This window comes from Gossypium hirsutum, chromosome A02 (assembly GCF_007990345.1).
Source record: "Gossypium hirsutum isolate 1008001.06 chromosome A02, Gossypium_hirsutum_v2.1, whole genome shotgun sequence".
NCBI classification, from domain to species: Eukaryota; Viridiplantae; Streptophyta; class Magnoliopsida; order Malvales; family Malvaceae; genus Gossypium; species Gossypium hirsutum.
Genome location: NC_053425.1, coordinates 35,360,739 through 35,384,530, shown reverse-complemented (window position 1 = coordinate 35,384,530; position 23,792 = coordinate 35,360,739). Strand labels below are relative to the sequence as shown.

General features: G+C 35.4%; 1 non-coding gene across 1 annotated transcript; it reads right to left on the bottom strand.

Annotated features, from left to right (window-relative positions):
• Positions 1-21,533: 21,533 nt before the first annotated feature.
• On the bottom strand, positions 21,534-21,640 carry LOC121216434 (small nucleolar RNA R71). Its single transcript, XR_005912619.1, has one exon. It is a non-coding gene; the product is annotated as a small nucleolar RNA R71 (small nucleolar RNA).
• Between the last annotated feature and the right edge of the window lie 2,152 nt (positions 21,641-23,792).

Here is a 23,792-nt window from a genome sequence, read left to right as displayed (position 1 = left end):
TCAATGATCAGCTCGTAATCTTTAATTAGTTCTAACCATCTCTGCTATCTCAGATTCAATTCTTTTTGAGTCATCAAATACTTCAAACTCTTGTGGTCTGTGAATATACAACAAGTCTCACCATATAAATAATGCCTCCAAATTTTCAAGGCGAAAAGAATGGCGGCAAGCTCTAAGTCATGCGTCGGATAATTCCTCTCGTATGGCTTCAATTGTCGTGAAACATAGGCTATTACTTTGCCATCTTGCATAAGCACACAACCTAGTCCATTTAAGGATGCATCGCTGTAGACCACAAGCTCTATTCCTGACTCGGGTAGTACTAGAATTGGAGCTTCTGTCAGCAATGTCTTCAACTTATCGAAACTCTGCTAACACTTTTCTGACCATTTGAACTTAACGTCTTTCTATAGCAACCTCGTCATTAGAGTTGCTATCATGGAGAATCCTTTCACAAATCTTCAGTAGTAACTAGATAAGCCCAATAAGCTTCTAACATCGGTTGCATTTTTAGGTGGTTTCCATTCAACGATGGTAAAGATCTTACTTAGATCAACTCGGATGCCATCAGCCAAAACAATATGACCCGAAAACCCTACTTCTTAGAGCCAAAATTCACTCTTGCTAAACTTAGCATACAATTATTTTTCCCGTAAGGTCTGCAACACAGTTCTCAGATGCTTCGCATGCTCTGTCACATCCTTTGAATAGATCAAAATGTTTTCAATGAACACAACAACGAACTTGTCCAAGTATGGCTGCAATATCCTATTCATTAGGTCCATAAAATGGCCGGTGCATTCTTCAGCCTAAATGGCATGACATGTAACACCCCTAGCCCGAGTCTGATCGCCGGTTTAGGCTATGAGGTATTACCGAGCCAAACAATTAATTTTTTTTGTCCATATGATCAATCAACAAAGACAGAAATTAAGCTGAGTACATACTGATCTTTAAGTTATATAAATGCCATTTTCATATGGCTAAAATATTTACAATACAAAACATAGCCGTCATCGGCCTAACCTATACATGCCATACCAAGGCCAAAATATAACTGTACCAAAAAGATCGATAGTATGATGAAATGCTGATGATCCCCGAGTCGGTGGCCAAAATTGACAATCTATAAAACAAAGAAATAAAATAAAACAGAGTAAGCTTTCGAGGCTTAGTAAGTTTTAAGTGTTTCAAACAATTAAAACGTATCATTTAAAATCTAACATTAAGTATCACAAGAGCCCAAATTTAATTTGTAAATTACTTGGCCAAAAACTCACAAGTACATTAATTATAACCTATTGGCCGAATATATATATATACATGAATACACAAGAAAATTCTCAGTACATATTTCACTATACTATATGGTTCATAAAATTTCTTTAAGACACATGCTTTTACAATGACATACATTGACCAAATAAGTCATTCTCTTATTCATAAATACAGTACTCATTCGCATACATATACACACACTCACATATATATATACCATTCTTTGATACTAATAATTCGTTTTGAAGTCAATTCACTTATGAGTACGTAATACGTACCTTAGCAGGTATAACATATATAATACTTACTCGCACTGATATTCAATGTCGTAATCATACTTAACTTACTGACACCGGTCCTATCAAGTCTTAGGACTCGAAACACATATCTAGCACAGCCTGTAGGTTTTTAACCCGGATGTCATTCCAGCACGAAGCCTGCGGGTCTTTAAGCCCAGATACAATTCCAGCACGAAGCTTGCGGGTCTTTAAGCCCGGATACAATTCCACATCAAATAACATGTTTTTTTTATCGTATTCTAACACATTTCATAAAACATTTCACATTATTAGTAGCCATTGGCTACATTCGGACATGAGCTTCTTATGAACACCATTATTTCATTTCAGCTTAAAATCATGCATGAATATCACACGTACCTTTCATCAATCAAGCTTAACCCTAATTTACCATTCAACTTAATTCAAATAGAACCAAAAAGATCAAAATTCATGTAGTATATATATGTCAAGGCATTATAAATTTTATACTAAAGGCGATTACTCAAACTTACCTTGTATCTTTTTGAACAAATTTCGGGTTGGCTATTCCGCGACTTTAGCTTTTCCCTTATCCGAGGTTGCCCCTCTATGCTCTTGAGCTTTAATTCAATAAATTTTAAACTAATCATTAATCAATTATTCAAGTATTACTTTCAGAATATAATACATATATATTCGACTTTCACACATATAGATTATAGTAAGCTTATAAGAAATCAATAAGCAATTCATTAGCAAATTTTTTTTTCTTTTATCAATGTTTACTATATAATCACAATTTCACTATAAGCTGAATTCCTGAGCAACAGTCATTAAATTACTTATAACTGGAGCTACAAAACTCCAAATAAATTTCCGTAAATTTTCCTTGAAAATAGACTCATTTATCTTTTATCCATAAAATTTTCATAATTTTTAGTCTATCCAATCAATACCAGATTTTTCCTAAAGTTTCCCTTGTTTCACTTTTGACAAATCTGACCATTCTTCACTATGAAATAAATATCTCATTGTACATAAATCAAAATATGTTGTCGTTTATTTCATTTGAAACTAGACTCACTAAGGAGTTTGAGAATATAAAATTTATTCTATGACCATTTTTATACATTTTATAATGATTTTATAAAAACAGAACAGGGGATCTAGAAGTCATTTTGACTCTGTCCCACATTACTTCAAATATTTCATGATCGGTAATTCTTTTATTTTTACAGTTTCTATTATAGAAAACTAGACTCACCAAGATTTAATTACATAATTTATTCATCTTCTAATTCAACTCCTACAATTTATGGTGATTTTCAAAAATCACCTTACTGCTGCTGTCCCAAGTAGATTATTACCAATTCACTCTTTCACACATTATTTGCATACATATTATTTAAGCATGTATCTCACCAATCAATTTCATCATATATATATCTATAAATTTACTTATACATAATATCAATACCACATTGTGCTCAAATCATTTTTCAAGTTCAATTTTACCAAGCTTCAACCTAATTTAACCTATAATAGTTCATAACACATTTAAAGCACATACCTTACTAAATTTTATCATAGTCCACAATCAACCATAGTACATTCGGCCATAGGATAGACACAAATACATTTAACTTGATTTCTTCATGAAAAATTAAGGCTAGAACCAAATAGTCTTTAACCATTTAAACTACAAAACATAATTTATAACTTCAATTTTACAAGCTTATATCATAAGAGTTTCTCCATTAAAATTTTCAATGTATATTCGGCTATAACACAAATACTTAACCTTTACAATTACAAATTCAAAAACTTAACATACTTTTATAATCTCAACCAAATAGAGTACTTTTATTGATTCACAACAAAACATCAACATAACATTTCTAAATGAAAAATCCTCTCATGACCGATTGCTCCTATAGCTACCAAAATGAAAATTTGCACATGGGTTATGGAGGAATTAAGAAACTATCCTAAAACACACAAGAAATATCTATCAAAACACTTCAAACATACCTTAATCAAGGCTAGGAAGGGGTAGCCGAATGTTTGTTTTCCCCCCTTCTATTCTTGAAATTTTCGGCCAAAGAAATCAAAGGATGAACCAACTTTGGTTTCTCCTCCCCACTAAGCCATTATTCTTTTATTTTTATTCTTTAATTCATTTAGTTTAAATTAATGTTAATATAATATACATATAATATATATGAATCAACTACATGGCCGGCCACTAAAGAAAAATGGATAATTTGACATGCAAGTCCATTTTTTTTAACATGCATTAGTAGACCATATTTAAAATTACCTGTCACATTTCACAATTGTCTCACATAAGTCCTATTTAATAAATTTTACATACAATTGACAAAATTAAAGAAAGAAACTTTCACACATGCAGGTTCACATACAATAAGCATAAGATATAACGGTTAATTATTTTTGTGACTCAGTTTTGTGGTCCCGAAACCACTTTTCGACTAGGGTCAAAAATAGAGCTGTCACATGACAAGGAATTCATAGTGACCATACCTCATTTTGAAAGTTGTCTTAGGCACATCCGATTCCTTAACTCGCAACTAATAGTAGCTGGATCTCAGTTCTATCTTAGAGAACACAGTGGCTCCCCTCAACTGGTCGAAAAAATCATCGATTCTTGGCAAAGGATACTTATTCTTGATAGTTACCTTATCCAACTACCGATAATCTATACATAGCCTCATTGAACCATCTTTCTTCTTTTAAAATAATACGGGAGCACCCCAAGGCAAAAAGATCGGCCTTGCAAAGCCTTTATCCGTCAGTTCTTGCAACTGTGCTTTTAATTCTTTCAACTTGGTTGGTGCCATCCTGTACAGAGCAATAGAAATAGGAGCTATTCCTGGCACCAGTTTAATACCAAACTCTATCTCTCTATCAGGAGGTAATCCGGGTAGTTCCTCTGGGAACACGTTTGGATATTCACATACTATTGGTACGGACTTAATCTTCAACTCTGTTTCCTTAGTGTTCAGTACAAAAGCAAGGTAGGCTTCATACCCTTTTCTCATATATCATTGAGCAACCATTGTTGTGATTATAACCGGTGGTGTATCCAATTCTCTTGAATTAACTCGTAGAATTTCACCATCTGGGCAGTTTAATTCAATATACTTGCTACCACAATTTACAATTACATCATGCAGGGCTAACCAATCCATACCAAGTATTACATCAAACTCATCAAATTGCAATAACATAAGGTTAGCCGGAAAACAATGATCCTGAATCATCAAAGGACAATTCTTACAGGCTTTATCAATCAGGACTGACTTGCCTAATATGTTCGACACTCTGATAATAAATTCCGTAGGTTCAATGGATATATTCATACTAGACACCAATCTCATGCAAATGTATGAATGCATCGATCCCAAATCAATTAAGGCAACAACACAAGTATTAAAAGATAAAAAGTACCCGTGATGACGTAAGGAGCAGAGGCTTCCTCTCGAGCGCGTATTGCCTACATTCTTGCCGGGGCTCGAGCCTCTGATTTCGTAGTGTCTTTGACCGCAACCTTACTGCCACTAGCACTTCCAGGATATCTCGTAAAATAGGAGCACTCGATTTTGGGGCTACTTCCACCTCTTTATCAGTTCGATCTAGGCAGTCTCTGAGGAAGTGGTCAAGAGAACCACATCTATAGCACGCACCGCTCTTTATCCGGCACTTTTTAAAGTGAATTTTATTGCAACTTTTACACTTCTGCTTTTGGTCGTCTACACTCCCCACACTAGTCACTATAGGGGAGGAAGACTTTTGATTACATCGTTTGCAGCCTCTCGCTCTACCCGAATATCCTACCGATGAAGAGGAGCGTTTATGTTGGCTCCTTAATTTCTTTGTGGAAAATGAGAGTGTCTTGCCGCTGGATCTCTTGCTCGTAACTCGAGCTTCTCTCTTAGCTTGCTTCCTTTCATTATTGAGCTCCTCGGTTTTCTTGGCCCTATCAGCTAATGCAGTAAACTCTCGTATCTCAAGAATCCCAATCAATAGCTTGATTTCCTCATTCAGACCTTCCTAGAAGCGTTTACACATTTCTGACTCTGTTTGAACCCATTCAGTCGCATACTAACTTAGCCTTACAAACTCCCTTTCGTATTCCGCTACAGTCTTATTTCCTTGTTTGAGTTCCAAGAACTCCTTTCGCTTCGGGTCTAGGAACCTTTGACTGATGTATTTCTTCTTAAACTCCGCTTGGAAAAATTCCCAAGTGATGTTTTCCTTTGACACCACTGAAGATACAATCTTCCACCAATGGTATGCAGTATCCTTTAAAAGAGATACAACACATTTTAAACACTCCTCAGGTGTACAAGATAACTCGTCCAATACTCGTGTAGTGTTCTCGAGCCAGAACTCGACTCGTTCAGCATCATCATCAATTTTAGCTCTAAATTCCTCATCCCTATACTTTCTAAGCTTGTCCACCGGGGCTTTAACAACTCTTACAGGTGCCATACCTCGTGACACTTCCTCATTAGGTCGGTTAGGGGGTGGGGGAGGTCGTGGTATATTGGGGTGATTTATCAAATAATCTCCAAACCACTCATCCATCATGTCAAAGAAGGCGGCTCTAGCCTCATCCCAACCTTTAGACATAGGTCTTCTACTACTACTAGAAACAACTCATTGTACGGAAGCTAGAGCATGGCTCTCGGCTACCTCAGACTCATCTTGCACTTGATTGAAAGACATTTACTATATTCAAAGATGATTAAATAGTTAGGAGATGTCACACTATAATGACATGTATAGCTAAACTTTATACACTCTATGGTAGTCCTAGAACCGGCTAAACTGTAGCTTTGATACTCTAAATGTAACACCCCTTACCCATTCCCGAGACCGGGACCAAGCACGAGGCATTACCAAACATATACTCGGACATTTTTGAAAAATATGGGTCATAAAATTTCATTCCAAATTTAAAACCAATCAGACAACATCTTAGTGTCCTTATTATGGGCCTACGAGACCCTAGACATACATTGAGAATGGTCCAGAATCAAACTGAGAACTTGAGAAAATTCCTGGAAAATTTTCTAGGTTAAGCCTCACACGCCCGTGTGGAGGCAATGCACATGCCCGTGTGCTTTGGGACGCGTCCGTGTCCCCACCCGTGTGGAATTTATTGAATTTATTTATCATATCGAACCTATAGGGGTTTTCACACAGCCAAGTACACGCCTGTGTCTCTGGCCCGTCTCCTTCACACGACCTAGACACGCCCGTATGGTCACCTGTGTCCAAAAACTCAAGTATTTTGTTTATGACGTCAGCATGCATTTAGGGGCACACGATCAAGACACACACTCGTGTGCTAGGCCGTGCCTACACACGATTGAGACACATGGCTGTGCCTCTACCTGTGTGTTTACTACCATGCATTCTGAATTAAAAATTTTAGGTGCAAGGGACACACGGACATACTACACGCTCATAGGGCTATCCGTGTGTCACACACGACCTAGACACACGCCCGTGTGTCTACCCGTGTGGACCTTATTGGGCTATTTTCCAAGCCTTTGGTCACCCTCTAATATTCATATCCACTTATAGTTTTCAATAACACTTAACATGGTCTAATTATACTCTTAAATGACCTTAATATGCCTCATTGCATGTAAACCTCATCTCATCGGTTTTTATACATGCTAGGTTATCCCTTTTATTTGAAGGATTTTCATGACTTGTAACTCAATTAAGCTTGGCTCGTTATCTTAACTCATTGCCAAATTGTGGCCTAACCACCCCATATGATTTCATCATATTATATATGACTAATTGTAACACACCATATTTAATCATCACAAGAACATTGGGACATAACATGCACAATTTGGTAGGTCATAACCTAGAGCCAATTCCTCTGGCCATATACAAGTGAATATGTATACTTTTATAAGCCTTCATATTGGCTAATCAAATGACACATATAACAAAATAACAAAAGCCCTATACATGCCATTGAACAAAATAAGATTATCTATATACCAAAGCTAGACAAGTTGATAGTGTGTTGATTCTCCAGTCGTCCCCTAATCTTCGCGAGTCCACAAGCTCTGTAAGACAGGAAAAAGAGAGGGGTAAGCATTTACATGCTTAGTAAGCCCGAATTACTGGAAAATAAACTTATCGATTAATTAGCATGCATCCATATTAGGCAATAAAACCAATAAGAATGAAATAGTTTCCCTATCACATGTACTCAATCGACAAGTTAGTTCCATAATAATACACCATGTAATTTGTCTTAGATGAGCTCATCATCCAAAATTTTCATTTTTCTATCTCATGTTAATCCCGTGTAGTTTCTTAGAAATCTCGATGGATTATCCATTTATCATCAAATCATAAGAGCCATCATCTCAAGTACACGCTCCCGTGAACCTCACATCATATGACGGGATTACCAATTCAGGCTAAATCCCCCGTAATGTAAACTCATAGGGTGATGTCAGGATTACCAGTCCAGGCTAAATCCCTTATAGCGACAAACACCCTTAATGAGCTCGGACCTGAATTACCAGTCCAGGCTAAATTCAGACCCTAATCGAATTACCCGTTTGGGTTAAATCCACAATGCACACATATTCTTCGGGAGGCTCGATCACTCAAGGAACACCCGTCTTGGCTAAATCCTTTTCTGCAACACTTTCAGGATCTCAAGTCATGTAAGCCATGGTTTATCCATCGAATTTCCCTTTTGACTTCAACCGGGACATTTATTATCATATCATTATTATTAACACATTTCATGGATTTTCATGCCATCACTAGAACCAATTATCATACATTCATAAAACATGCAATTAGACATATTAATAGTTTACTTAAAGTTATTCGAACTTACCAGGTACTCGTTTCGATTTCGCGTTTCGGTTATTCCGAAACTTTTCGTTTTCCTCGATCGACCTCTGAAATTTGTTCCTCGGGGTCTATAACAAAAAAATGATCATTAATACCTCACATTATTCTTTTCGAGTCTAAATTTCACCCCAGAAAAAATGACTGTTTTGCCCCTAACCTTTTACATTATTTACGATTTAGTCCTTAGGCTCGTATGATGAAATGCATGAAATTTCTACATTGCCCAAGCCTAGTTGAAAGTTTTTCCCTCTTATGGCAGCCCACATTTTCAATTATTTTACATTTCTACCACATTGCAAAAAGGTCCTTTTAGGGATTTTTCATGAAAATCACCTAGGAAAAGATGTTTAACACACATCCAACTTTCATATTCCTCCATAAATAATCAAAGAATAAACATGTCACTCATGGGCCACTTTACATACATGAACCTTAACTCAAAATATGGGTAGAAATAGAGAGAGTAAGTTACCGGGATTTCAAAAATACGAAGAACATTAAAAACGGGGCTAGAAAGCACTTACTATTGAGCTTGGAAAGCTTGAAAACCCTAGCTATTGAGAACCCCAATTTTCGGCAACAACATGGAGAGAATGGGCTGATTTTTGGCTTATTTTCCCATTTTATTTCATTAATTAGCCAAATGAGCAAAATGCCCTTAAGCCTTTTCTTTAAAATTTTATCCATACATGCCCATTTTTGTCCAAAAACTTAGAAATTGGGAAAATTTCTCTTTAGCACCTTCTAATTAATAATATAAAGCAATTTCACACAAATTACTTCTAGAATCCAAGTTTTGCAATTTATTCAATTTTGTCCTTATTTTCCAATTGGGCACCTTACTCATAGAATTTCTTCATGAAACTTTAGCACATGCATATTTTCATATTATAGACCTCATAATAATCATAAAAAAATATTTCAACGTCAGATTTGTGGTCCTAAAACTATTGTTCCGACTAGGCCCTATTTTGGGATGTTACAATGTGTGCTAGGTTAAGTTTAGTAGATGATGGCGGCTTGTTAGCTAAGCTACAAGTGAAACCCGCCTTAGCTGATTAAATCAAAACTGAACTACCCTTAGATATAACCTTGTTTCCTTGAATTAAGCAATAGGAGGAGGGAAAATCGAAGATTTTGGGTTTAGTGATGATGGCATCTTGTGCTTTCGAGAAAGATTTTATGTGTCGAATGATAATGAATTAAAACAAACCATACTTCGGGAAGCACATGCTAGCCCTTATGCTCTGTAACTCAAAGGAAACAAGATGTATCAGGATGTAAAGAAAATGTACTGGTGGCCAGGATTGAAACAAGATGTAGCCGAATTCGTGGCTAAATACTTAACTTGTCAGCAAGTGAAAGCTGAACACCAGTTCCCTTCTGGATTGCTATAACCCATCAAAATACCATAGTGGAAGTGAGAGCGAATAACGATGGACTTTGTTAGTGGGTTACCCTTTACACCCGCTAAGAAAGATTCAATGTTGGTGATAGTTGATTGATTAACTAAGTTAGCACACTTTTTAGTTGTTCACAAGGATTATTCATTACAAAAGCTAGCTAAGTTATACATTTCAAAGATTACGAGGTTGAATAGGGTTGATAAACTCATTATTGTTTAAATCCTCTTACTTAATTTACCCTTTTTTTATCAAGATTAAATTTAACATTGTTACCTCACTATGTTCACCATTTTTTGTTACTGAATCATGAAGTATGATTTCTATATTGTATTGACTTGATTTGTTCTTAAAAAAAACCTAGTATTATTATTGTAATTCTCAGCAAGCTAAAGTTGTCATGAACTCATGTAAAATAGTTCTAGATATTTGTTTGTGGTTCAGTAATTAAGTTTTTGATAGTAGGGTAATATATTAAATTTATCTCGATTCTAACCCTTGTCTCTTCAGCTTGTATCCATACCTTTAACCTAAACCCCATTACAACCATGCAAAGACCTTTTGATTAGTGTATCATATCATTTACAAGTGGTAGAGATTTGATTTTCATGCAAGCCTATGGTAATAACTTTTCATGTTAGATAATCGAGTGCTTTATCTTGAACCTTAAACACTTCGAGTGATTTGAGTGAATCTTTAGTGAGGATGTCATCTCTTGTATATTTAGGACTGAAGTTAATGACTTTAAGGAAGGAGATTACCTATAATTTTATTATCAAAATATTCGATTTAGATTGTTTGAGGCTTCTAATGCCCCTATAGTTGAATTCTCATTTTATGATTTTTCGTGGAATAATTTGTAACATTATCAGTAATGCTTATGCGATTGAAAGGAATGAATTCTAGCAGTAAATGAGAATTTTTCTTGAGGACAAACAAATGCTTAAGTGTGGGGGTATTTGATAAACGCCAAATTATACATAGTTTTACCCCAAATACTTAGCATATTTATGGATGTTAATTACTAGATTTGTGGATTTTGGTGCTCTTAATTCGGTTATTTCATGTTTTGTACTCAGGAGAGCACCAAGAGTCAAAAGGAGCCAAAAACAAGCAAAAAAAGGGGCAAAACAGACCAAATCGAGAAGACGACACGGCCTAAGCCTTGCCACACGAGTTGCTCACACACCCGTGTCCTTCGAGGGTGTCAACCAAGGCTCTCACGATTCACACGGCCTGGCCATTGACCCACACAACCGTGTGCAATTTAACAGATCGAACACAGCTTGGTAATCACATCACACGGCCGTGGCACACGAGCGTGTCCCTTTTTTCAAGAGTTGTATTTTACACGGAAAAGGATACTTAGGGAGGAAGAAAGCTAATCCAAAGCCTATATAAACACCCTAAGTGTGACCTAAAAAGGGAGCCTCTTCCAGAACTTTTCTGGAATACAGAACCACATGCCAGGAATTACTTGAAAGAAGCCAGACGATCCATCCCAAAAGCTGAAGCTACTCAAAGACTGAAGATCTCCCTCAGAATTCCTTCAGGGGTTTTTAGAGTTTTCTTCATGTTTTGTTATTTCTATACTTTTGAGATGTACTCTTATTTTATTATGAGCTAAACCCCTTAGATACCTAAGGGGGATAAAACCTATGATGGATCTTGTTATTATTATCTGAACTATATGATAAATACTTGATTTGTTCTTAATTATGCGTTCTTAATGCTTGAGTTAATATTCTGGGTATTAATTCATGATTTGATGTGCTTATGTAGAGGAGGAATAGACCTTGCCTAAGAGTAGATTTGGCATAATTAAGCAGATTTGATCGAACGCCTAGAAATACCATTACGAGATTTTGTCAGATTAGGGTGAAACCTAATATGGGAGTTCATAGAGTGATTTACTGCTTCCCTAAGGGTTTTAATTAAGAAAGAAATTTTGATTAATTCAACTGAGGGTTAGACGTTATTAGTCTCGAAAGGGATAATAACATAGGTTAGGGAATCTCACGGATCAAGTCAGGTGAATAAATTATCTGGTTCAGAGTCAGATAACAAGTGAAATCTAGGTGGATTCCTCCTTGGGTGTCATTTTTATCAATTGCTTTTCTTCAAGTCTTTTTCCAAATTTTCTCTTCTCTTTAATTAAATTAGTTAATTAGTTTAGATAATTAGCTTAATAAACAAACCCTTTTATTCTTAGGCTAGATAATAAAAAGATAGTTATTACTAGTACTTTTGGTTCCCTTGGGTACGATATCCCGATCTTGCCATTACTATACTATTGTTCGATAGGTGCGCTTACCTTTTCGTCGTGATAATAGTTAGTCTAGGTTTGATCTTCATTATAAATATTTATTACTTGTTACGAATCACGTGATCAAGGGTGCCCATATTGATTATCTCAAATCCAGATCTTCATTTTGCATCTTGATTCTGGAAGAAGTTGTAAGAGTTTTTAGGAACCCATTTGGATTTTAGCACTGCCTTCCATCCGCAGTCTGACGGGCACTCTGAACGAGTTATCAAATATAGGAAGACATGTTAAGAGGTTGTATTATCGAATTTTGAGGCAATTGGAAAGAACATTTACCCTTAGCCAAATTTTCCTACAATAATAGCTTCCAATTGGGCATCCAAAAGGCACCTTATAAGGCCTTATATGGTCATAAGTGTCGAACACCTTTGCGTTGAACCAAACTAGGTGAAAGAAAAGTTTTGGGTCCTGAGTTAGTGCAAGAATCAGAAAGAAAATATGGTTAATTCAGTATAGACTAAAAGCGACTTCCGATAGCCAAAATTTGTACACGAATTTGAAAAGGAAGGACATTGAATATAATGTCAGTTAATCAAGTCTTCCTAAAAGTGTCCCCATGGTGAAAGGTGTTAAGGTTCAATCGAAAGGGTAAGTTAAGTTCAAGATTCATAGGATCATATTGAATCCTTACAAAGTCAGTCTAGTTGCCTATCAACTTGAACTATGTAACACCCCTAACCCCTATCCATCGTCGAATTAGGGTAAAAGGCGTTACCAAACAAATTAGAACATTTTACGAACAATTCATAAACTTCATTCAAAATTGTAATCATACATCACGAAAGAGTCCCTTATATAGGTCATCAAGACCTTAAACATCCATTAGAAAGGGGTCGAGACTAAACCAAACTCATACAAAATTTTGAAAACTAAATAAATTTCCTAAGTTACAGAGGTCACACGCCCATGTGAACATATCGTGTACCTCACACGGCATTAGACACGCCCTTGTCTCTAAATCGTGTCAAATCAGGGCATGCATACTGACTTAATCACATGGCGACAAGACATGCTTGTGTGCCTTGACCGTGGTCAAAACTGACTTGGGTCACACAGCTAGCCACACGCCCGTGTGCCATGGCCGTGCTCTAGAATGACTTAAAATTGTAGGGTACCCTAGGGGAACACGGCCGTGCAACATGACCGTGTGTCGCACACAATTGAGACATACTGTAATATCCCGAATTAGGGCCTAATCGGAATAGTGGTTTTGTGACCACAAATCCGAGATAGAAATAATTATTTTATAATTATTTTGAGGTTTATGATATGAATGCATAATTGTCTGAAGATTTCGTGAAGAAATTTTGGGCAAAATGAGTTTAATTTAAAGTTAGGGACTAAATTTAATAAGTTGCAAAATTTGCATTCTAGAAGTTTTTAGTATGAAATTGCTTTGAAATATTAATTAGGAGGTCTTAAATAACAATTTTACCAATTTTAAGTTCATGGACAAAATTAGGACATGGAAGGAATTTTTGGAAAGTTTAGTAGTAAGGGTATTTTGGTCATTTAGTTATTAAAATGAATTAAAAACAAAATTAAAAGCCAATTTTTGTCCATCTTCTTCATTAGGCCGAAATTTCAAGGGTTCTCCATAGCTAGGGTTTGTTTCAAGCTTCCAAGCTCCATAGTAAGTGATTCCAAGCCCCGTTTTTAATGATTTTTACGTTTTTGAGATCCCGGTAACTCGATAAAGCTTATGTTAGCAATAATTTAACCTAGGGTTTATATTTGGAAAAATACCCATAGGTGAAATTTGTGTATTTTGATGTTTTATGATAGAATATGAAGTTTTAAATTATGTTAGACAACTTGTACTACTCGATTTTAAGCAAAAACGAGTAAAAGGGCTTAATCGGTAAAAATACCTAATAGTCACAAGTACATGTTAGAGTGAGAATTTGATGTTGCCATAGAAGAGAAAAGTGATCAGCATGTTGTAAAACATAAGAATAAGGAATAAAGTTTAATCCTGAGCCTAGGGGCAAAAATGTAAATATGCAAAAGTTTAGGGGTAAAATTGTAATTTTGCCAAAATTTGAGTTAAGGATTAATTTGATAATGTGAGTATTCAATAAGCTAAATGTGTTATTTTAGATCAAGAAAGACGTGGAATCGACCTCAATCGAGGAAAAGAAAATATTGTGGACTAGATTGCAAAATCCTTGTATTTTGGTACCAAGGTAAGTTCACGTGTAAATAAAGTAGCATAATTGTTATTTTTAAGTTATTGATGTTAATTATATGCTATGCTGAATTTAATTATGAAATGTATGCTTTGTGGTTAATTTCAAATAATATGTAAATTATGCGAGCTACTTGTTAAATATAATTGTTACCGAGTATTGATTTCGGCATTCTACGGAAGACGGCAAGGATAAGTGTTCAAGGAAAAAGACCGTTTGAACCTTAGGAATAGATTAGGATACAAGTGACATGTCACTAGGATGGTTGAGCATCCGAACTCGTTGAGTTGAGTCCGAGTTCACTTATGGATGTGAATGTCCGAACTCGTTGAGTTGAGTCCGAGTTCGTGAGATGTAACTAGGCATCCGAGCTCGTTGAGTTGAGTCCGAGTTCACTTATGGATGCGAGCGCCCGAGCTCGTTGAGTTGAGTCCGAGTTCACTTATGGGCGGGTTACATGATTGCTTGATTTCATATATGGCACTTATGTGCAAGTTATCCATGTATCCGAATTATATTCCGATGTGTTCAACGGGTAAAATTCTACTCAAAGGGAGGAATATTTGAGATGTAAAGAGACGTATTGGTAAGTGATGTGAAATGGATATTTTGAACAGGTATGTATTTAACCCTCGGGTTGAGTATTGATACAATCACGATAAGGTAATAAGATGATGAAAAATGATTTGAAATATGACATGTGTTTTAGTGATGCATGCTAATGTTGATTGGTATGACTGTTTATTATGTTACTTATTATTTGCATATGAACTTACTAAGCATTTATGCTTACTCCCTCCTTCTTACTCATTGTAGTATTGGCCAAGCCAGCTCAGGAGTCGGGATAGGTCGAAGGCTCAGTCACACTATCCGGAAGACTTTTGGTAAAGGCTTGTAAATTTAAGTATGGCATGTATAGCAATATACCTATTTTGTGTAAATGATCTTATGGTATGGTGATGGAATGGTTGAGGAAATGCTTGATAATGATAAATTATGAAAATGGTTAGTTTAGATTATGTTTGATGTTAAGGAAAATTAATAAGATACTTAGTGTATAAAAACTCATCAAAAGGGATGAAATTTGCCATAAACAGGATACTGCAGCAAAACTGATGCGAGTTTGAAAATTTACTAAAAATCATAGAAATTGAATTTGGTGATGTACTACATATAAAATTGAAGCTTATTATGTCTAGTTTCACATGAAACAAATGAAACAAGTAAAGGAATTATATGTTAGAAGATATTTTAATTTTAGTGAAACAGGGTCATAGCAGTTTCTGAATCCCATGTTCCAATTTTATAAATTCACCATAAATTGTAAAGATATAATTCGGTGGTGTATTTTATATTATCAGAATCCTTATTGAGTCTAGTTTCATGAGAAATAAACCTCATATTCATATGAATTTTTTACAGAGAGAAATGTGGTTCGTAGTAAATAGATGTCAGACCAGTCAAGTCCTGAAACAGGGGTAACTTTAACTAATAAACTATACTAATTTTCCCAAGAAAAAATTTTAGAAAAAAATTAGTAGATAGTTATATGAGTCTAGATTCAGGGAAAATTTACTGATCTTGATTTCGAGTTTTGTAACTCGAGATATGATTTTTCTTGTGACTGTGATGCAAGTAGCTTAAAAGCTGCGAATGTAGAAATAAAAATCCAAAGTTATAAATATGTTAAATTAAGCTTAGTAACACCTCATACTCGACTCCGGCGACGGTCTCGGGTGTGGGGGCGTTACACATACGCCCGTGTCTCTACCCGTGTGGACGAAAATAGGCCATTTGGAAAGCTAATTTTCCAACCAATTTGAGTCAAACCTACAAGTATCAAACCAAGCACATTTACTCTATAATTTCAGCCAATTTCATTACCAAAACTTACATCATTCATACCGTATTATAATAAAAAAAATCCAAGCGTATAATATATACTCAATCATATAAAATCATAAGCCAAAGCCATATTAAATCATATGTTTCATAACTCCAATTCACCTCATCCATTCACATGCCAAAACCTTACCAAATTGACCATTTTAATAGACCATTGAAGCACATCAAAACATACCATTTATGAACACAAGCATACCAAATTCATTCAAAATCTCAACCATAACCAAGCCATATCACATGGCTAGATATACATATCACAAAACATAACCAAAATCCTCTAGCCTATATGATAAATCGTAATATATACATATTTTTACCCCATTCTTGACATATTTATGAATGATTTTTCCGTGGTTTTAAGTGAATTCGATGCTCCTAATCCTTTAATTTCATGTTTTATACTCAGGAGAGCTTAGGATAGCAAAAAGAGTAAGAAACGGTCCAAAAATAGACAAATTGGGCTTAAATCAGTATTTCACACTGCCTAGGCAGTTCCACACGGGTGATCCACATGCCCATTTGTGACACACGGGTAGACCACACGCCCGTGTGTCATGGCCATGTTGACTAAGAACCAACTCAGTATTGCAAATGGCTTGAGCACCGTCACACGGGTGTGGCACACGGCCGTGTCCCTGCCAAGCCCAAGCCTAGTTCTATTCGAAAAAGGAACTTTTGAGGGTTTTGAAGCATTCTAAAGCCTATATAAACACCCTAGAAGAGGATTAGGGGAGAGACGCAGAGAGTTGGAGGCAAAAAATACTCGCGAATAGCCATCGGAATCACCTCGGAGCCAGGATCTACATCAAGAATGAAGATTTCCATCCAATTTCCTAGAAGTTCTTGGGTTTCTTTATGTTGTTGTTTTCCAAACTTTGAGATGTTTTCCATTATTATTATGAACTAAACTCCCTAAATACCTAAGGGAGATGAACCTTATGATGAATCTTATTACTATTTGAATTATATGATAAAGACTTATTCTTATTCTTAATTGTGAGTTCTAATTCTTGTTTTAATATTCCAGTGTATTAATTCAAGTTTTTATGTGCTTAATCAGTGGAGCAAAAGTCCCTATTTAAGAGTAGATCATCCATAATTAAGTGGAGTTGAATGCAATCTTAGAGATAGTGTAACATCCCGAAATAGGGCCTAAATGGAACAGTGGTTGCAAAACCACAAATTTGAGGTAGAAAAATTTATTCTATTATCATTTTAAGGTTTATGGCATGATTGCATGATTGTGTGAAAATTTCGTTTAGAAATTTTATCGATAGAGGGTCCAATTTGATATTTAGGACTAAATTGCAAAAGTTGTAAAATGTGTGTTCTAGTTCACAAAGGTACTAAGTACTTGTGAGTAATGGGTTTTAAAGTGGAGGTCCTTGGATAGTAATTAGACCATTATACTAGTTTTTAATTAAGTGCATTTTGGTCATTTAGTTATTAAAATGAATTAAAAACAAAATTAAAAGCCAATTTTTGTCCATCTTCAACCCCTTGGCCGAATTTCACATGAGGAAGACATATCTAGGGTTTTTCAAGCTTCCAAGCTCGATTGTAAGTCCGTTTTAGCCCCGTTTTTAATGTTCTTTACGTTTTTAGAGTCTCGGTAACTTGATTAAGCTTATTCTAGCAATAATTTAACCTAGGGTTTATATTTGGAAAAATACCCATAGGTGAAATATGTTTATTTTAACATTTTATGGTAGAATATGAAGCTTGAAATTGTGTTAAACAACTTTTGCTAAGCGCTTTTACGTGAAAACGAGTAAAACGATATAATCGGTAAAAATACCTAATGTTCATAAGTACATGTTAGAGTGAGAATTTGATGTTGTCATAGAAGGGGAAAATGATTAGATGTCATAAAACATAAGAAAATAGGATGAATTTTAATTTCCGAGCATTGGGGAAAAAGTGTAAATTTGTAAAAGTTTAGGGGCACATATGTAATTTTGCCAAAGTTTGAGTCAAGGACTGTTTTAATAAATGTGAGTATTAAATAAGCTAAATTTTTTATTATAGATCAAGAAGAACGAAATCTAGAGTTAGACTGGGGAAAGAAAAAGATAGTGGACTAAATCGATATAGTTGATCGTATTTTGTTCCGCGGTAAGTTTACAGTAAATAAATACAATATTATATTATTTTATCTTAATGTTGTTAATTTCTAGCATCTGTATATTTATTTTATGAAATTATTCAAAGAAGACTCAAGCATGAATTGACGGAGAAGTAATTCCAGAAAGTCCCGGTTGAACCTTAGGAATGTGTAGGATACAAATGTCATGACATTAGGGTTTAAGGATACCATGTAAGACCATGCCAAGGCATGGCAATTCGTAAGGTTTCTAAGGCAAGGAAATCATGTAAGACCATGTCAAGACATGGCATAGATAAGTTACTATAAGGCAAAGGTCTCATGTAAGACCATGCCAAGGCATGGCATTGGTGAGTTCATAAGGCAAGGATACCATGTAAGACAATGTCAAGACATGGCAATGGTAAGTTTCAAAAGGATACCACGTAAGACCATGACAAGTCATGGCAATGGTAAGGTACCCGTGTATCCTTAGTATTCCAAGTGGTTCAACGGGAAAATTTAAAGAGAATATCAAGATAAGGTAAGGTATGACTAGTTATGCTAAAAAGGTAAGACACGTTCATGCTAGAAGAGCAAAGGTAAGTATATAATGTTCATGCATGCTTGATAAGGAAAAAGGTAAGTAAAATGTATTAATAAATTTGATTAAGTAAGTAAGTATTTAAGTAAGTGAGTAAGTGAAGAAGTTTAAAATGTGTCTATGAAAATTAATGAAGTTGCATTAAGTAGTATCATGCCAAGTAGTAAGATAATTCTTATGAATGTTGTTATTTATTTGCATGAAAAATTACTAAGCTTAATGCTTACCCCCTTTATTTTCCTTCTTTTTATAGTTTTTTCAAGCTAACTCAGGAAACGTAAAGTACGTCGGAGGTCCGGGCACACTATCACAAGGATTATTTTGGTATAGCTAGACATTTCATTTTGAGTATGGCATGTATAGCATCGTAGCCATTTTGCGTGTAAGATCTTATGATATGGATGATGAATGGAATGTAAATGCTTGATAATGATTAGCTGTTGGAATGGCTAATCAAGGACATGTTTGGTGTTATGTATGCCTAAATGCTAGTTATTCTATGGAAATCATGAAAAAGGTGAAATTAGCTTTAAAATAGTATCAAACAGCAATAATAACATGAATTTGGAAAATCACTAAAAATAGTATAAATGGATTTAGATAGTGAATAAGATATAGAATTAAATCTTATTAAGTCTATTTTCATATGAAAGAAACAGAGTAAATAAAGGAGTTGTATTTTACGAGATATTTAAATTTTGGTGAGATAGGGTCAGAGTGATTTCTGAATCCCCTGTTCTGAATTTATAAATTCACTAAAAATTGTACAAAAATAATTAGGAGTTATAAGTTTATGTATAGATTCCTTATTGAGTATAATTTTAAATAAAATAAACTACATGGATATTTGAATTCTTTACAGGGAGAAAATTAATTCGTAGTGAACAGAGGTCAGAGCAGCCAAACACTAAAACAGGGGAAAATTTAACTAATAAACTGTACTAACTGGATAGATCAAAAATTCTAAAAACAATTTAGCAAGAAGATATATGAGTCTAGTTTCAGAAAAAATTTACGGATTTGGATTTTGAGTTTCGTAACTCGATTTATGATTTATTTAGTGACTATGACGCAGATGGACAGTTTATTTATGAAAGATGAAATAAATTGTTTTGATTTGTTTAAGTGATCGAAAAATTTTTATTGATTCCGGTTTGTTCCCGAACTATTTCAATTTCATGTTTTAGGGTCTCGAGGACCCTTTTTAAGGATATATTGAATGAATGAAACTAAATTAATTTTAAAAGCAACTTTTTTTGCCCCGAATTAGTAAGCTAAGTCAGGTAACGCCTCGTGCTCGACTCAGGCGATGGTCTCAGGTAAGGGGTGTTACAGATAGGACGACATAAATCTACCAAATTAGAGTCAAATCTAATAAGAGAATCCATAGATCAAGTTAATGCAACAATAGGGGTTTTAATTAGAAAGAGATTTCAATTAATCAACCTAAAGTCAGTTGTTCTTAGTCTCGAGAGAGATATTAATATAAATTAGGGATTTCTACGAATTAAGTTAAGTGAATAAATTGTCTAATTCAGAAGTAATAAGTGAAGTTTAGGTGGATTCTTCCTTGGGTATTGTCTTCTCCATTGGTTTTTCCTAAAGTATTTCCCAAACTTCATCTTTGTCATAATCTTAGTTAATTAGATAAATAGTTTTAGTTTAAAAACACACTTTAAATTCTTAGGCTAGATAATAAAAAGATAGTAATTACTAGTACTTTTAATCCTCGTGGATACGATATTTCCGGTCTCACCAGAGCTATACTACTATTCAATAGGTGCGCTTACCTTAGTCAAATTTATAGTTAGCTTCACGACCATCAAGTTTTTGGCGCCGTTGCCAGGGATTAAAATATTAGGAACACTTAATTTTTATTACTTTAGCCATCTTTTTATTTTTTATTGCAATTTAATTTAATTTTTGCTTAAATTACTAAATTTTCTTTTATTTACTTCTAGCAGGTTTTATAGTTTATGACTAGAAAAAACCCGCCAGGACCTCTACTTTTTTATAGTGAAATTGAAAGCACAGCTCGCAGAAACCGAAGAGAGATAAGGAAAAGCCTACGATACATAGAGGAAGGGCAAGAAGACGATATTCAAACCACAATCGAGGAGATGGCTGATAATCAAAATAATCCGCTACCTCTTGTGGCTATTGCGAACCCAGTAAACCAGGATCCTGCTCCTCGTACTATGTATGATTATGCTAAACCTACTTTAACAAGAGCTGAATCGAGTATAGTTAGACCTGCTATTGCTGCAAATAATTTTAAACTGAAACCTAACACGATTCAAATGATACAACAGTTTGTTCAGTTTGATGGTTTGCAAGACGAGGATCCAAGCTCTCATTTAGCGAATTTTCTGGAATTTTGCGACACTTTTAAGATCAATGGCATTGCTGATTATGCCATTCGCCTTCAGTTGTTCCTATTCTCATTGAGGAACAAAGCTAAACAGTGGTTAAACTCATTACCATGAGGGTCAATCACTACTTGGGAACAAATGACCGAAAAATTTTTACTAAAATATTTTCCGCCAGTTAAAATAGCTAAATTAAGGAATGATATTTCTTCTTTTGTGCAGATGGATCTAGAAACTCTTTATGATGCATGGGAGAGATACAAGGACCTATTGAGAAGTTGCCCTCACCATGGGTTACCTTTATGGTTACAGGTTCAGACTTTTTACAACAGTGTGAACCCCTCAACAAGGCAACTTATCGACACAGCCGCCGGTGGAACTTTAAACAACAAAACACCTGAAGAGGCTCATGAATTTATTGAAGAGATGTCACTGAATAACTATCAGTAGAAAGTCATGAGAACAAAGCCGACAAAAGCAGCAGGTGTTTTCAACCTCGACGCGGTCACTATGCTATCAAACCTGGTAGAACTTTTAAATAAAAAGATTGATGGTTTATATGGTTTTACTCAGGTACATTCAGTGATGAGGTGTGATTCAAATAGAGGAATGCACAACCCAGATTATCCATCCTTCAACCCTGGCACCGAGGAGGAACAAGTCCACTATATGGGTAATAACTCTAGACCTCAAAATAACCCATATAGTAACACTTATAATGCAGGTTAGAGGAACCATCCCAATTTCTCTTAGGGTGGTCAAGGAAATCAAAGGCCACAATATCCTCTGGGTTTTCAACAACCACCTTACCAATAGGAAAAGAAACCGAACCTTGAGGAGATGCTAACAGAATTCATAGCGGTATCTAAAACAAATTTCCAAAACACCGAGACAGCTCTTAAAAATCAGCAAACATCAATTCAAGGGCTCGAGAATCAAATAGGCCAGTTGGGAAAGATGATTTCCGAATGACCACAAGGTAGCTTGCCAAGTAATACTGAAAATAACCCAAGGGAGTAGCTTAATGCAATTACTATTCAAGATGAAGAAGGGTTAGTTGAACCTGAACCAGAACCGAAACACGGATTTGTGGTAAGTAAAGGTAAAGATGAGGTGGACCACAGTGAGCAAAAATTGGTAAGTAGAGAATATAAACCTCGTGCACCATATCCCAATGCGACAAGGAAAGACCACACAGACGAACAATTTGGTAAATTCTTTAAATTATTAAAGACATTACATATTAACTTATCATTTATTGAAGCTCTTTCGCAGATGCCAAACGCAGTTAAATTTTTAAATGAGCTTTTAGCAAATAAGTGTAAGTTGGATGATACGTCGCATGTGGAGTTAAGTGCAGTGTGCTCAGCCATTCTACAGAATAAGCTACCCAACAAATTGAAAGATCCTGGGAGTTTTGTGATTCCTTGTTTAATTGGTAGTTTAGATGTTAATAATGCATTGGTAGATTTAGGGGCGAGCATTAATGTCATGCCCTATAAAATATTTAAACAACTAGGTCTTGGGAAACCCAAACAAACTAGGATGAGCATTCAGTTAGCAGATAAAACCATTAGATTTTATAGGGTATCATTGAAGACGTACTTGTCAGAATCGATAAATTTATATTCTCAATTGATTTTGTTATTCTAGACATGGAAGAGGATAGTGACATGCCTTTGATTTTAGGACGACCCTTTTAGCAACTGCTAGAACTATTATTGATGTTGGTATAGGTAAACTCACACTTCGTGTGGGTGATGAAACAATCACTCTTCAAGCTCGTAATTCAAGTAACACATCAAATATTGAGGGTGGTTGTATAAATCATGCTACTAATACTGATCATGTGATGCAACCTTCTTTGCAAGAAACACGTTTGAAGAGCATAAATGAGTCATGTTCAAGTAACAACAAAGGACACATCTATGAAGAGCAAAGGCTACAGATCGAGGAACTAAATGAATGACAGACACAGAAATCGAGAACACATGATAAACCAAAACCACGCCATGATGGACTCAATGTTTTACCAAATCAACTTAAGGTTGGAGACAAAGTACTATTAGATGCAGCAGACCCTCACATTGCCACTTCTGAACCTAATGGAGCAATCCCTTTTACGGTACTTAACATTTTCCCATACGATACAGTCGAGGTAACTCATTCCAAATTCGACACTTTAAAGGTAAATAGTACTCGTCTAAAATAGAGGTGTGCATGGGCCCGGCGGCCCGGCCCGGCCCGAAGGCCCGCCCGAAAAATGGGAGGGTTTGGGTAAAAATATAGGCCCGAAAAACGGGCTTGGACAAAAAAGAGGCCCGTTTAGAAAACGGGCCGGGCCTCGGGTAAGATTTTTTTGGCCCGGGCCCGGCCCGGTCCGGCCCGATTTTAATATTAAATTTTTTTAAAATTTTTTTATTTTTAATTTTAAATAACTTTAGTACT